Below are 16270 nucleotides of genomic sequence, written 5' to 3'. Positions count from 1 at the left end.
TGGGAGCCCAGTTACTGGTGCCTTTAAGCTGTTGGCTCTTTAAGAACCGTGTGCTCCACGGGGCTATGCAATCAACTTGAAAAAGGGCATTTGTGTCCTACACTATTTAATTCCGCGCGACAGTGACTGTGCATCTGCTGTGTCTTTTGTAAGTAAAAGTGATCCAGGGTTACTGTAATTTAACCCATAGAGTAGTATACATTCCGGTAGAAAATTTTTATAGAAAATAATTTAGAAAAAATTTAAATCAGAACTTAATTGCAAAACATAAACAGACTCAGACATAGAAAGCAAATTTATGGTTACCAGGGGGGAAGGGGCATGGAAAGGGATAAATTAGAAGTTCGAGATTTGCAGATACTAACTACTATGTATAACATAGATAAACGAGTTCATCTGTAGAGCACAGGGAACTATACACAGTATCTTACAGTAACCTATAATGAGAAGGAATATGAAAACAAATGTATGTATGTATCACAAATGACTGAAACATGATGCTGTGCACCAGGAATCGACACAGCATTGTAAACTGACTAGACTTCGATTAAAAAAAAAAAGAAAAAAATTTAAATCACCCAGAAACGTAACTTCAACACAGTCCTCACGCATAACACCTGGTGTACGTAGTTTGAATCTTACGTTGCTGGGATATTTAGAAAATGCATATGGGCTGAATGTATGTGGGGGGTATTAGGTAGTTTTCATTTTCATTTTCATCTTCATGCTTACCTACTTTCATTTTTAAGCAGTGAGCACATTATGTGTGTAATTCTTGAAGATGAGATGATTCAGTCACATCCACTTATTATCCTCTAAGATAAACTTACACAAGTGGAATTTCTGGGTCCAAAGATGTGCATGTTTCTAAGACATTTGATAAAGAGCTTTAGATTGCATCCATTTCTTTCTCATTTGCAGTATGCAAGATGCGCCTTCTCCTCTTATCTTGAAAGCCTTAAGGAAATTGTTTCCATTTGTTATTATTTATTATAGAAAAGTTAGAAAGTAACTATATGCAAAAATTAAGGAAATAATAGTGACAGATGCAGTGGGTGATAATTGATGCTGTGTGAAGTGCCTGTGTGCACGTGCGTGTGTCCCGTGAGAATGACATGGGCCAACACCGGCCCCCTGGACCGGGAGGTGGGGACAGGGTGCTGCTGGCAAAGCCAGGATTTCAGTCTTCATGGGTGCTGGAACGCCCTGGCTGCCGTGCCCCCTACTGCTGCGGAGCCTGGAGTCAGGAGCTGCCCCAAGCCTGGCTCTGCGACTCTCAATTGTGAGACCATCAGTAAGTCATTCAGACGTGTGGCCTGGTTTTTCCCTCTTGTTCCGTGGTAGATGATCTCTATGGCTCTTTCCAAGTGCGGCTTTGTAACGATTTTATGTTTTAAACAGGGCACCCCCCTTTCATGACGACTCCCCTAGATCCGACTTGAAACATCCCCGTTACCTCCACGAACCTCTGCCATTTGATCACAGAGACGTGTGTATTTGCAACCCTTGGTTAGTGCCAGAAAAGCATCCTTTAAAAACAGTACCTCTGGATGGAATGGGAACAGAAGGGCATTTAGAACACTGGAAAAAAAAAATTAATCACCTTCTGTGTGAATATGCATATGTGTTCCCGGATTTCAACGCTCAGGTGCAGTGTGAAGTGTGGCTCACTGGTGGTGGTTTTCTTCTCTAAGAGCTTGGGAGCACAGAGCTATTAAGTGATTTAGTAATTTGAAAGAGCTTTAATGAGTCCATTTAGTTAGGCGAGGGGGGCTGACATGTAAAGGCTTGGTTTCAGATTTCTTTTGGTTGGGAATCTTTCCATTAGAAGAAAATGTGTCTAAAAGTGGCTTCAATTTTAAAAGGACGTGTATAGATTTAGATAACTGCAGGGGCCGGAGATCAGGAATGCATCAGGCAAGGTTTGATCCAGAGACTTAATGTCATCAGCCAGGACTTTGCTGCTTTTCCTCTTTCGCTGTGCCGTCTTTGGGCTAAAGGTGGCTCCTCCTCTAGTTACGAGATGGCTTCTGACACTCCCCTTCCCACCCGGGCCACATCCTTGATCACTTTGTTCCAGTAGGATAATGTGCGGCTTTTCCCAGTCTCGAAGTTCCCTTTGGACCAGCTCAGGTCCTGGACTCACCTCCACATCGTCACCCTTTCTGGGGGAAGGGGGTGCTGATCGTTTTCTTAGTCCATCTGGCCTGCTGTGGAAGAACACCACAGGCCAGGTGACTTGTGAACAACGGAGATTTGCTTCTTACGGTTCTGGAGGCTGGACGTCTGGGATCAGGGTGCCGGCCAGCATTGTCGAGTTCTGGCAAGAGCCCACTTCCGGGTTGCCAGTGGCTGTTTTCTCCTTGTGTCCCCACATGTCAGAGAGGCGGGTCAGCTTCTGGGGCTTCTTGTCTAAGGGCGCTGATCTCAGTCACGAAGGCCCGCCTCCTAACACCATCACCCTGAGGGTTAGGGTTGTAGCATGTGGATATTTGGGGGGACACATTCAGCCCCCAGCATCAGACAAAGCCAGTGTTGGAGGAGGCATGGAGGAGTGAGTCTCCAACACACATGGAGTATGGTTCTTCATTCTGATTTATTTTCCTGCCCCCATAATAGAAGTGGGTTTTAGGAGGTGCTGTCCTGGTAACCTGGCTCTCTGGAGAAAAACAGCACTGCTTGTAGTCTTTGCCTGATTCCATGGTGTGACTCCAACCATGGTTGGTGTCAGGCTTCCGCTGCTTCAGTGATAATATTCCTGAACACTTAACAATTGGAGAAGGTGGCCACTGGCTTCCGCAACTGGTGGGCGCCATCTTTGTAACTTGCAGTTGTTCGTACCTGGTTAATTCGCCCATGTGGGCTGTACCAGTGGGCTCCAGCTGCCTGACGTCAGGCAGAATTTGGGTTTTCCTAAAAGGTGCTTGGCCCTGGTACTTCAGGAAACCTTGTCTTCCTAGAGGCTTATTTCAGGATGCCCTGAAGTGATGTGATGATCATGGTCACAGACTCGAGTGTTGGGGTCTGTCCTGCGGCTTTTCTGGTGTCACTTTCTGGCTGTACTGACTCTGAAGTCTGCCTGTGATTGGAATCCTCTGGTTTTGAAACCTCTTCCATAGTTCCTGGGCATCATCCTGGCCTGTTCGGTTTAGATACAAGTGTGGTGCACTGCACAAATTAATTTGTCTTTGATATTGAGGCTCCTTGAAATAAGAATGCTTTTAATCTTCCCATCCCATGTGTATAGATTTTTTTTAATGGTTAGTCTTCCTAGACTAGATGATGAATAAAGCCACTGGTAGAGTCTGAATCAATATGCAATTATATTTTAAATGCAGTCTGCATCTCAGGGCTGGGTTTCACTGGACTCTTAACCAAGGTTACACATGTCTGCCTTAATAGATTAAAAGCTGAGAGGGTTGTGAAACCTAATGTATCTGAGACCACAATGGAGGAAATGATGTGTCTCCTCGCACCACCTCCTCGGTCTACTAGTCTCACAGCAAGTATTGGTTTGAGCAATTTGAGGCCCTCCACATTTAGTCTTCCTCTCCCCTTCTTTCCCTGGTTCTTAAAGGAGGAGGCAGCGGACCCCAGGACCCCACAGTCTAGCTCTTATGGCAGTGAGGGCTGGAGCCTTAGTAAGGAGGGGACTGTTCTGAGAAAGTGCCCATAGACTCTCCTGCCTCAGGGCCTTTGCACATGCTGTGCTTTCTGCTGGAACTCTGTCTCTCCCCCCATTCTCAGGCCGGAGATGCCTTCTCATCACTCCATAGGACAGACATCTCCTCAGAGAGGCCCACTCTGACCACTCTGTCTAAATTAGCTCCCCATCAAACATCCCACTCTCTGTTTGCACACTTTCTTGCTCTGTTTTCTTCTGTTTTGTGAGCTAAGGTGGTCTTGTTTGTTTGCATGTTTGTTGTCTCCCTTTTTCCCCTCCTCTGGACTGTGTGTTCTCTTGAGTCTGGGACCTTACCTTTCTCTCCCTGTTGTTCACTGATGCTCCTGTGCTGTCGGTGGTCCGTACATTTGAATGGATGGAGTACATGGATGAGGGAAGAGCCTCCACTTCCACGCAGCCTGACCTGGGCAAGCGCTTTCCCTCCACGTGTGGGATTCAGTTTCCTTGTCTGTAAGATATGGGGCCTGCCCTTGTGACCCTTGACACACCTGTAGAAACGCATTTTCATCTTCCCAGTTTGATAATTCTGGTCACCCAGGAGACCTCCTCATCTGCATTCGCATCTTCCACTCCCCCTGGTCCCTCCTGTTGCTTGTTTGTGCCGCTGGCCTCTTCCCAGTGTAAACTGCATGCCCCTCATGGAGGATGCAGGTTGATGTCAGGGGGCCTCCGCGGTGGCCTGTGTCACTGGGGCCAGGTCTTGCCCAGGGCCTTACCTGGTGGAGGGAGCAGGCAGGGGCTTCCCTGTTACCTCGGAACATGAGGTTGGCCCAGGAGGGCAGGTGGCCATTTGGGGGAGGGCTTCGTTTTCAGACGGTCAGCCAGTCCACAGGTCAGGAGCCCCAGGGTAGCGGTGAGAGGTGGGGCGTCAGAGGCTTGGAGAGTTGGGGATTACAGAGTGGATCTAGTCCAAGACTCTCAGGTGAGGGATATGAATCTGTATAGACAGGAGGGGTCTGAGAGAAGTTTTGTGGGAGGTAAGCTGGAGGAAACTGTTGGCTTCCTGCGAACCCCTCACTCCCAGTGAGAGGCAGTGGATACAGCACGTGCCCCAGTTAAGAGGGACCTCCTGGTTCACATCCTGGTGCACGCTGCCTCGCTGTGTGATTTTCTCATCCAAGAAATGGAAATAGTAAGAGGACTTGATTCACAAATTTGTTGCTGTCAGGGTTAAATAGGTGAATAGGGCCTGGCACCTCGAAGAGGATAAATACATGTCAGTTGATGCTGGTTGTTAAAATAACAAGTTATAATTCCTGTTGCGACAGTCTGACTTCTCAGACCAAACTCAAAGCTGCTTGTAAAACAAGGAACCTCCCTGAAGTTCGGGCTGCCCTTTGGGGCCTCCTGGGTAGGGAGCCGTCTTTTCTCTTTCAAACAGTCTTTAAAACTTTTTTTAAAAGTATTTTTCTTTCATTTTTATTGAGGTATAATTGGCATACAGCATTGTATAAGTTTAAGGTGTATACAGCAGAATGATTTGACTTACATACATCATGAAGTAATTATCACCTTAAGTGTAGGGAACACTTCATTATCTCATATAGGTAAAAAATTAAAGAAATAGAACAATTTTTTTTTTTGGTGTTGAGAGCTCTTGAGATTTACTCTCTTAACTTTGATACAGCACTGTTGAACACTGGAAATTGACATGCAAAAGAATGAAATCGGACCCTTAACTTACATCATACACCAAAGTCAACTCAAAGTGGACTAAAGCTTGAAACGGAAGACCTAGAACTTTAAAATTCCTACAAGAGAACAGGAGGGGGAAAGCTTCGTGGCATTGGGCTTGGCAGTGATTTCTCGGATACGGCACCAGTCAGCCTTACGTCCCCACACTGTCCCTGAGCCCCTTGTACCAGTGCAAAGATTTTTCAGGCCCTGAGGACAGGAGGCTGTGGAGGGCTGTGATTAGACATGGGCTTGACTGTGGACTCCGCTGTTTGCAAATTGTATGACCTCTTGTGACCTCAGTTTTCTCATCTGTGCAGTGGGAGTAGATGTATGCACTCAGGCATCACCTGGGGTGTGCTTGTTTTGACTGATGCTTGTAGCACTGCCCAGCATTGAGGGGCCCAGGTCTGGTGCAGTGCCCCTTTCTGTGCGGACCACCTCCCCTGCAGTCCTCCTGGGGTGTTCTCGGCCACGTACCTAACTATAAGGGGAAGTTGAGGGGCCCTCAGTACGCTGACTCATGTTCCAGTGCCCTCCAGGCAGAGTCACCTTCTTCATTCCCCGTGACGCCAGGACCAACATAGTCTTGGTCTGCTTTTGTTTTGTACTCCAGCTAATTCCTAGGCGCTAGTGAGGGCCTCTCAGCTCACGAGGCTGATTAGAGGAGAGGAACTGAGAAGGACAATTATGATACAGAAGGAAGGGAGGACGGCAGGAGTCAGGGTCCAAAACAGGCTGCTGTGGTGTCTGGCTCAGTGTCCACCACGTCATCTGTCAGGCGGAATCAACCTCCAGCCACTTGGAGGCCTGTCCTGAGGTTCAGGTCAGGTGGCGTGATCTGGATAATTATTTAGCTTTCTCCCTTGGAAATGGCAAACAACAGGATAGGAATTAGGGCTCTGACGCTTCTGGAGTCTTGTAATCATTTATGAGGTTGCATCTTCAAGTGGTGCAGAAAAACATGGCTCCAGGATTACAGGAGATGTGTTATAATTGGCTAAGTTGAAGATGAGACCAGGGCTGTCCTGGGTGCGAGGACGGCTACTATCTTGACTTGATTCAGCTTTTCTAGGGGTTGATCTTTCTTATCTCTGCTTTAGAACATTCCTGGCGGTTTTCTAGTTAACCCTAGAAATACTAGTTTTCAATATATTAGTTTTCAGTACTACAAGTTTTCAACTTAGTATTTCCAAAGGCCAATGTAGTAGAGTAAGGTATTTCTCACATTTGGAAAAGAGAATGCTTTTTTTCTTTGAAAACATTGGCAGTGAGAGTAATTACCCTTTCTCCCTCGGTCTACACTGGCCATCTGACTTATGGGGCTGCTCATCACGGGGCAGTGGCGAAGCCCTGTGTGTGTGGCCAACTACAGTCCTTGCAGCCAGGCTGCCCAAGTGAGTTCAAATCCAGACTCCTTGCCATCCATGCTGTGTGACCCACTGGGTGACTAACTTCTCTGTGCTTGGGGTCTTCACTTGTGACATGTGGAGATGATCACAGTACTGACCTCAGGGGTCTTTTGGGGATTCAGGGGTACACTTAGAACAGTGCGTACGTGAAAAGATGCTCAGCATCACTAATTGTCAGAGATGCAAATCAAAACTACGGTGAGGTATCACCTCACACCTGTCAGAATGGCCGTCATTAAAAAGTCTGATAATAAATGCTGGAGAGGGTATGGAGAAAAGGGAACCCTCCTACACTGTTGGTGGGAATGTAGTTTGCTGCAGCCATTAGGGAAAACAGTATGGAGATTCCTTAAAAAACTAAAAATAGACTTGCCATGTGACCCAGCAATCCCACTTCTGGGCATATATCTGGAGGAAACTCTTAATTCAAAAAGATACATGCACCCCAGTGTTCATAACAGCACTGTTTAACAAAGACATGGAAGCAACTTAAGCGTCCGTTGACAGATGACTGGATAAAGAAGTTGTGGTATAGTTATACAATGGAATACTACTCAGCCATAAAAAGAATAAAGTAATGCCATTTGCAGCAACATGGATGGACCTGGAGATCATCATACTACGTGAAGTAAGTCAGACAGAGAGAGACAAATACCATGTGATATCACTTATATGTGGAATCTAAAAAAAGGACACAAATGAACTTACGTACAAAACAGAAACAGACTCACAGACAGAAAACAAACTTGTGGTTACCAGAGGGGAAAAGGGAGGGTGGAGGGATAAATTGGGAGTTAGGGATTTGTAGATACACACTTCTGTATATTAAATAGATGAACAATAAGGAGCACAGGGAACTATATTGAATATCTTACAATAGCCTGTAATAAAAAATATGGAAAGGAATATATATATATAACTGAATCACTATGCTGCACACCAAAAATTAACACATTGTAAACTGACTGTAGTTTAATTTAAAAAAGAACAGCGCTTAGTGTATAATGAGCACTCATGACGGTAGCTGCTGTTACTGAATCTGGTAATTAACATTGAAACAGAAAGCCAGATCCCTGAAGGAAGTTTATTTTAGGAAGCAACACCACACCCCGAACTTCCTTTGAAAATACGGAAGAGACTGGGCCGAGGAGAAGCCTGGTCTGTGCCGGAAGGGCGCGTGCAGCACCCCCCCTGGGGGGGCTGCCAGCGGGAGCTCGGCCCGCGTCCAGGCGGGCGGTGGAGCAGAGGAGCCGCTCTTGAGCAGCCCGCGCGTGGGCGCAGCGCGGGCGTTGGCTCCGGCCGCGGGCTCAGGCTCGCGCCGTCCTCCGGAACGGGGCCTTTCCTTTCTTCTCGGAGCCTTCATCTCAGCGGCTTGGATGGCTCCAGAGGGTGGGTCTGCTGCCCTCGTCCCTCGTGGCTGAAACGGCTGCGATGGAGAGTGACACAGTGAGAAACCCACCGCGAGGGCCGGCGAGCACCGGCGCGCGCAACGAGGCGGGGTTGATGACGCCCCGCAGCGCGGACCGACGCAGCGCGCCGGCCGCCCGCGGGCCCGCCGGTGCTTCACGGAGCGCTCCGCGTGCCTGCGGCTCTCTAGAACGTCTCTGGGGAAGGTGGCCGCCGGACTGCTTTTCCCGGGGGAGGTTTTTGATCTCAGCTTTCAGTTTGCACTTGTCAATGTTCCGCCATTCATGGCCAAGCAGAGACACAAGGACTGAAATCTTTATTCAGCAAACAGTCGTGGCGCCCTTTCCGTGGGCCGGGCTTCTCTCTGAGGCCTGGGTCACCCGGACTCCTGCTGTCGGTGAGCTCGTCCTCCTCTGGCACACCTGCCGAGCTCACCGCGGTGAAGGGGAAGAAATCCACGCGCCCAGAATGGCTGCCCAAGAGCAGCCTTTAAAGGGGTGGGGTGCTTTTTTGGGTCAATTAAAAAATTAATAGACTTAAAAAAAAAAGATCAGTTTTGAGTTGACAGAAAAGTTGTTGAGAAAGCACAGGGTTCCCTGCCCCTCCTCCCTGCCCACAGTGTGCCCTGTTGCTTCTGTCTTGCGTTTGTTACAGCTGATGAGCCGGTGCTGAGACATGATTATCTCTGCCAGTCTAGAGTTTACATGAGGGTTCCTTTGTACATTCGGTGGGTTTGCACAAATGTACAGCGGCATGTATCCATCGTTATGGTCTCGTATAGAGTAGTTTCACTGCCCCCCCCCCCCCCCACCCCCGATTCCCTGGGCTCTGCCTGTTCACCCCTGCCTCCCTTCCCCCACTCCTGGCAACCACTGATCCCTTTACTGTCTCCATAGGTTTGCCTTTTCCAGAGGTTATAGAGTTGGGATCATCCAGTGGGTGGCCTTTTCAGACGGGTTTCTTTCATTTACTAATATGCATTTAAGGTTTTTCTACATGTTTTCATGGCTTGATTAGCTCATTTCATCTTCGTGCTGAATACTAGCCCATTGTCGGGATGGATGGACCACCGTTTGTTTATCTGTCACCCACTGAAGGACCTCTTGGTTGCTTGTGAGGGTACTTTTAAGCAGATCTCAGCCAGTGGATATTCCAAAACAGGGAAGATTTGCTATGTATTGATCCAAGTGAACCACTAGGGGAGGTCTCTGGTTTTGGACATGAATTGGATAACTCACAAGTTATTCACCAAATGCCTTCTTGTAGCAAATGGGGGATGCCATCATAGCAAGGAAGTTGGGGTGGGTCTCAGGGGTCCTTATAATCCATGCTCATTACACTTGCACATTGCAAGGCCTGATTTCCTCAACTATCCAGTGCCAAAAACACTGACCAAATTCACCAAATAACCCAATAATGTTGAGGAAATATTGATAACCAAGGTCAGGAGAGCTGGCGTGATGCAGTGTACTAGTAATTTGGACAGTCTTTCTTTCCTTTCTCATGAGCTGTATGCTAGGAGATCCAGGTACAGGGCAGGAGGTTGCTGGATGGAGAACGGATAGGAGGCTGGACAGGAATGGGTAAGCATGCTTACACCAAGCTCTGCAGCGCCACCTCAGTCTGCTGTTGTGAGGGCTGGTCCCAATCAAATCCTATAAAGAAATCCTTTTCTCCCAGCAGACAGTGCAGGGAATACTTTGACAAATTCTTCATCTTCAGTAATTTCAGGATTTCTTGTATGTGGCCCAAATTTTCTGTTCTAGTTATGTTATTCTTAGTATATTATGCTACTTTCATTTCAATGAGATTGCTTCTTGAACTCACTGATTTTATAACTAATTGCACCAACATGCTGTGGGTTCTCCAGTGTACTCTATTTTACTCATCCTTTTACTCAACAAGCGGTTATTGTGCATTTACTATGTTCCAGGCACTAGTCTTGGGGGACAGGGTGGGGACTGAGGTGAATAAGGGCTTTGCTCTCAGAGCACTTCTGGTGGAGCACTGAAGATAAACACTTGTAAGTGGTGACAGTTTGGGGTTGATGCTTGTGCTTTAAACTGGATGGTCAGGGGACCACTTCCATGGAGAGGTGATGTTTGAGCCAAGACCTGAAGACAGGAAGGGAATAGAGTGGGTACAAATATGAAGAATCAGTTGAGCAAAACATCTCAGTGCAGAAATCCAATGGCTGTGGAGTATGGAATTAATTTATGTTCCTACAAACATGCTCCTAGTTTTGATTTTCTATTTCCTGTTCCCTGCTCCATTCCATCTGGGTTCTGGAGTGAGGGTGACGTGGAAAAGAGCTGTAGCTGGTCCTCCATGGACACAGAGTATGAGTGGGAAATAAACCTTTGTCTTTGAAAGCCACTGATATTTGGGGGCTATTTGTTGCCATAGCATAACCTAACCAATCCATCCTGACTGCTACATATTTCAAGGCAACATTGAAACTGAAGACTACCTTCAGTTGGTATTTCAACAAATGTTTGAGTAGCTTCTCTAGCTGGACACTGTGAGTTGCCTAGAATAGCACACGGGACATGGGAGGCATGGTCCCTACCCTCATGAAGCTTATGGTCTCTGGGGGACAGAGGTCAGTCCGGGCATTGGGTTGTGGGTTTTATACAGTGGTCAGCAGCAGCCTGTGCAGCAGGTGGAGAGAAAGTGGGCTGTTGGTTAACCCAGGGGTGGGGTCTTGCCAAGCTGGTAACTGGAGAACAGTGGGGGAGTAAAGCTTCGGAGACACTGTCAGGAGGGTAGTTTTGAGGGCAGACTCCAAGATATATGGGTAAAGAAATGAATAGAGTAAGTGGCTCGTAGAGGAGGCGGAATAGAGGTGTAAGAGGAGGTTGGGGAGCAGTAGGGCTTCATGTGGCTGAAACAAAGAAATCAGATGAACTGCAGGTTTTAAGTTCTCAAGAAAAAAATTACTAGGAGGCACGGGCAGTCGCAGGAATGAGAATTAGGAGATTACCTTTGCTAGGCATGGCTCTCTGGGGACCGGGAGTCGTTCACGCTACCGTTGACTGGGGCCCTCTCACTCTGGACGGCAGGCCGTCCTCTGGATCCAGCGGCTTAATGAATGCCATCATCTCCAGGTGCCGGAGACCCCGCTGTCTTTGAGGTGATCATGCAAGGCGTCCCACGGTGGAAACCTTTGCTACAGATGAACTCTGTTTCCTCTGGCTTCGTTGCCCCTTAAGCTTCTTTTGTCAGTTCCCAAACCTTTCCACCTCCTTTTCTCTTCAAATGTTCGTGCTTCTTGCGAGGGAAGAGAGAGCGTTTCCTTCACTCCTGTTCTGCCAGGGGTGTGATTCCCACGTGTCCGGAGTCCCATGGGGCACTCAGCCTGAGGTGGGGTGACTTGGAGGGGAGGAGGGGAGCGGTCGTGTCCTGGAAACACTGCTCGCTGTCCAAACAGACGCTTCACCCATGGCTCTGAGAGCTGTGTTCTTTTTATCTGCGTGACTCATTATGACAGATATGCCGTGTGCTGAACAGTCCCCATTTGGAGATTGAATTACCATCCTATTCAGCTGACACAAAGCAGTTCCTGGCCGGCTCGGGCAGTCCATGAATAAGTAAACAGTCTTCTAGCTCGATGCCGAGCACAAACATCGGAGGCTCAGAGAGGCTGGCGTCTGCAGGGGACAGGCAGCCGGCGCTGCTGCGGGGGGCCGAGGCTAGTCCGTCTGATCCACTAGAGATCCCCAGCATCTTGTAAGTACCCGCTTTTGGGGACGGGGAGGGGTCTGATGGATTCATGAGATACGGCTTAGACATAGAAAAATCGACCTGCGGAGTCGGGCTGGCTCAGGACGGGGTCTGTTCTTGTGTGCTGAGACACGGGGAGGGTATTTTGCTGCCTCCGAATTCATACTAATTCCCAGTTTCAAAGCCTTTGGGTCTTACTTTTGGCTTAAATCCCTGCTGCTACCCGGTGTGCATTTGCTTCCAGATCTGTCCCTGGGCCAGCTCCAGGTTCAGAAGGGCCCCCTGCACCAAGGGTCAGACTGCTGGGTAAGTTTTGAGCAGGACGCTCAGGACATGCTGTCCCTCAGGACAAAAGGCAGTGGTGTAACTTGCTGCTGGGTCGAGCGCTTATTTTTTGTCCCCTCAACCTCACTCCCTCAGGAAATCTGCTCCGTTTGAAACCATTTCGTCTTGCTCATTTAAGCATCACATAACTGGCGTTGAAAACAGTGCATTTTCAAAGCTGTCTCCCGTGGACATCTCGACCTTCGCTTTGTGTTCAGTTTTGGGGCAGCCCTTGTCAGTTCTTTAAGCCCAGCTCACGAGACCGGGTTTAACATTGTGACGGTTTCAGGTAAGGAATATAATTAGATGATGAATGTCATTGTAGCACTTTCATTTCAGATTGGCACGCTGTTAGTTGAAGTAATACGTGTGAGTGTCAGGAGGCTGGTGCTGGCCGTAAGACCAGGAGGTTCTGTTCAATTTTTTTCTATCTATTCTGGTGGTAACTGGAGAGATGAAATGAACTGAGTGTCCTCTGAACATTAAATGGCAAGAACTAGATTTTTCCCTCACAGCAGAAGAATCGATTCCGCCCTGTGGGTGGACGTGTTTGTAGGACAGAACAGGCGGGCAGTGTTCCCTGTTGCTTGGCGTTTGATAGTAGCAGTAAAATGCGCATCAAGAAATCATCGCTCTTCTTTCCCTGTCTGCGCAAACAGCTCTGGTAATTAAAACTTCGTACAGAGTGGTAGTCGAGCGGTGTATTCACTTTTACTTAAGAGGCATTAGGGTTGGTTATACACATCCCCTCAAAGGCATCATCTTGCTGGACCACTTTTGAATTAATAATAATCATACTTACGTGCAACCATATAGAGGAGTTTTTCATGCTGTGTAATCACTGGCAAGCTCCCCAGTCGGCCTGGTGAGACGGAGAGGCCTTAGAGCCCTGTTATGAGTGGGCGGGGGGAAGGGGCAGAGAGCAGAGGATGGAAGGTGGTTGAAGACCCTCGGTCCCAGAGCCCAGGAAGATGAAGGAAGAAAAGAGATGAATTTACTCACTCTGTGCAGGGAGCACCCAAATTCGCTAAGTGCACTGAGAAGGCTAGAGATTACTGTCCTACATTTTCTTTTTTTTTTTTTTTATAAAATTAGGAAATATTTACACAACTTGCAGGCTATCATGGTTTCCTGTGTCCCTATTTTTTTTTTTTATGCCACCCTTAACCACTTCCCTAAGAGAACATAATTCCTTAGAGGGACACGAGGTCTTTGGGGATTTGCATTATAAGAAGATGGTTAAGGTGTGAAGAAGCCGTTACAAAACCCTTAAATCTCGAAAAAAGTTGGGGCTTAGTCAGCACACGCACGGTGCTTCTGCCGGTGGAGCTGTCTCTGGGGGTCTCTGTGCTTTGGCTCACTTTCCACTTGGCCCCGCTGATGGCTTGGAGACACCTCCCCGTGTTTTCATGGCTTAGCTGGGGTTTGATTTTGGAGCGAGATCCTGACAGCGTGGCGGGTGCAGTGGGGCGTGTCAGTGGTGGCCTCACTGCAGGGTAATTGCGGGGACCTGAACATCTTGCTGTGGGAGCTCCCAGTGTCCCCAGGTGGGCGTACTTGCCTTTTCCGGTCTCCCAGTTGAGGCCTGAGTCGTGCTTGGGGGCGGCAGTGGGTCATCACAGGCGGCCTCCGTGTGTTGCTCGCATCAGCGTGGCGCCCCTCTGGGGTGAGCCCTTCCTGCTGCCTGCGTCCTGCACTGTCGGTGACCACCTCTGGGAGAGAGGCCTCCAGTCTTCTTCTTGCCTGCCATCTTCCCCTCACGTCTCCTTTGCCCATCGTTCTAAATCTCAAAGTCTAGCTTGACTTCACATTACACACGCGTGTTCCGGCCTCCTCTCTCAGACTGTGGGTCCTGGAAGTACCTGATCTTACTTACGTTTGGGTCTGTCAACCGCCGGGAACTTCACTGGTGCTCAGAAGATGTTTGCTGTATTGAAATAATCTGAGCTTTGGTCAGACTGACAGTTTTTCAGTTCCAAATTCCAGGCTGAAGCCCAGCTTTCTGATGGTTCTTTTACTTGCCCGTGCTGCTTGCTTGGAACCCTAGATGCCTTCGAACTTTTGGATAAAACCTAAGACAATTCAACATATTGTCTTGTTCTGTGTGTCTAAGGAGTTTAAAGACATTTTATTAACAAAATGAGAGAGGAGTAGAAGAACTTCTGATAGTTCGATTTTTTATGTCAGCCTGAAGGTTTACTGAAATATGAGAATTTCTGTTTTTAAGTATTTGGTGGCTAGATGGGAGTTCCCTGAGAGTTTGCTACGTGCATCATGCTTGTTGGTTTTTATGTTGATTTTTATTGATTAATTTGACCCACAGTAACACTTCTCCTAAGCCGCTGAGCACCAGTCGTGTTTATATAATTCAGGAAATGTGTAGAGCAGGCCTGGGTGCTGACTTGTGGCCTCAGGTCTGCCCCGCTTGTCACCAGCCGATGGCGTGCCACCACTCTGCAAAGAGGGATAGCTAGCCCTGCGCACGATAGCTCTAGTCACATCTCGGAACGTAGAGTTCTGCTCAGAGACTCATGAAAGCTTATGTGTGTGTATTTTGCATTGATCTACACCAGGAAATTCGGGTGAAGGGAAAGAAGAGTGGCAGGCTGGAGCTAAGTTTCAGCTCTCAGTCCCTTAGCCCTCAGCGCTGCTGTTACCAAGTCCAAGCTCGTATTGGTCCCTGCACAGCGGGCCAGTAAATCAAGGGGCAAGGTGTTGGGGCGAGGAATAGTGACTTTATTTGGAAAGCTAGCAGACAGAGAAGACGGTGGACTAGTGTCCCAAAGACTAGTGTCTTACCTGTGTTAGAATTCAGGTTTCTTTTATACCAAAAGGGGAGGGAGTGAAGTCAAACATTTTGGGTTCTGGTCAGCCTCCAGAGAGGGTGTGTTAATTTCGTCCTTCCTGCATGCAGTCATTCATAGGTGGGCCTGGTCAGGATGTTCCCTGTGAGCTAAACGAAAGTATTTTAGCTTAATGCTCATTACCTGGGAGGCAGGTTCCCACAGATGGATTATTGTGTGTAATTTAAACTTATGGGCAACATTCTTAGAGTGATTAACTTGTTGCAAAAGCAGTAGATACAAAGGTCAAAGTAAAAGAAACATTTGTCAGATTTGTTCTCCCCTGTTACACTATGAACTGGAAAATGTAGCCTATCTCCTGACTTGCCTGCATCTTAGGCACAGAGGAAGGTGGAGGGAGTAGAAAAGCCAACATGTAAGCCGTCCTTTTGTGACAGAACATTGTACGCTTCTTCCTGCAGTTTAGACGTGACCCGTCATACCTGAGGCCTGTTGGTCCAGAGGACACACCTGATCAGACTCACCCTTTGGAAGACCCACTTGGGAATTTCCCACTGGAACCCAGCAGTGGAACTTGGTGGTAAGTTGTCCTTTATTCCTTCTGAGGCTCTGCCCCCTGTGTCAGTCAGAGGCCGTGTCCATTCTCTTGTTGTTTAAGGGTCTATTCAAAACATGTTTATCAAGGCCAACTGTAGGTTGGTAGTTGGGGAGGTCAGAACGGCGAGCAAAGCAGATGTTATCCGTACCCTCGTGGAGATAGCAGTGTCGTGGGGGAATGGCAGTGCCAAGGTCCTGAGGCAAGCAAGATGCATGAAATGTGGTTGTCTGGACACAGATGGGGGAGAGGGGCAGCTCATTCAGGACCTCATAGGTTCTGTTAGGATGTAGATTTCAAGTCTAAGAGCAATGGCCAGCTAGTAGTGACCAGTTTTACATAGGAGAGTGACATTTGATCAAAATTTGCCTCCTAAAAAAATCACTGCAAATTCTGAGTGGAGATGGAGGCAGACGTGGCCGCAAGGAGAACTGGGAGGCCACCGCGTGGCCCCCTGAGCGGCCGTGGCGGCCTGGACCAGGGTGCGGGCGCTAGAAGTGAGGGCTGTGGGAGTGGTTCTGGATGGAGCTGGGCAGTAAGACCCGCCGGCTGCGACGTTTTGGAATGGAGGAGGGGCGAGAGGGCTCACCAGCACGACTTTCAGAATTTTGGTGCGGACAGCATAGGTGGGGGGGGGGGGTGTCAT

General features: G+C 48.2%; 1 protein-coding gene across 6 annotated transcripts in view; it reads left to right on the top strand.

Moving 5' to 3' along the window:
* RIMBP2 (RIMS binding protein 2) overlaps positions 1-16270 on the top strand; it is a 236167-nt gene that overhangs the window by 44262 nt on the left and 175635 nt on the right. For 4 of the 6 annotated variants that reach the window (XM_064481322.1, XM_064481320.1, XM_064481314.1 and 1 more), the window contains exon 2: positions 15491-15609. The gene's annotated coding sequence lies outside the window, so the exon portion shown is untranslated. Of the gene's footprint in view, positions 1-11568; positions 11908-15490; positions 15610-16270 lie in introns of those variants that run through there. The other 2 variants (XM_064481315.1, XM_064481324.1) reach the window with 2 other exon arrangements.

This window comes from Camelus dromedarius, chromosome 31 (assembly GCF_036321535.1).
Source record: "Camelus dromedarius isolate mCamDro1 chromosome 31, mCamDro1.pat, whole genome shotgun sequence".
Lineage (NCBI taxonomy): Eukaryota > Metazoa > Chordata > Mammalia > Artiodactyla > Camelidae > Camelus > Camelus dromedarius.
This window is presented reverse-complemented; position numbering and strand designations above follow the sequence as displayed.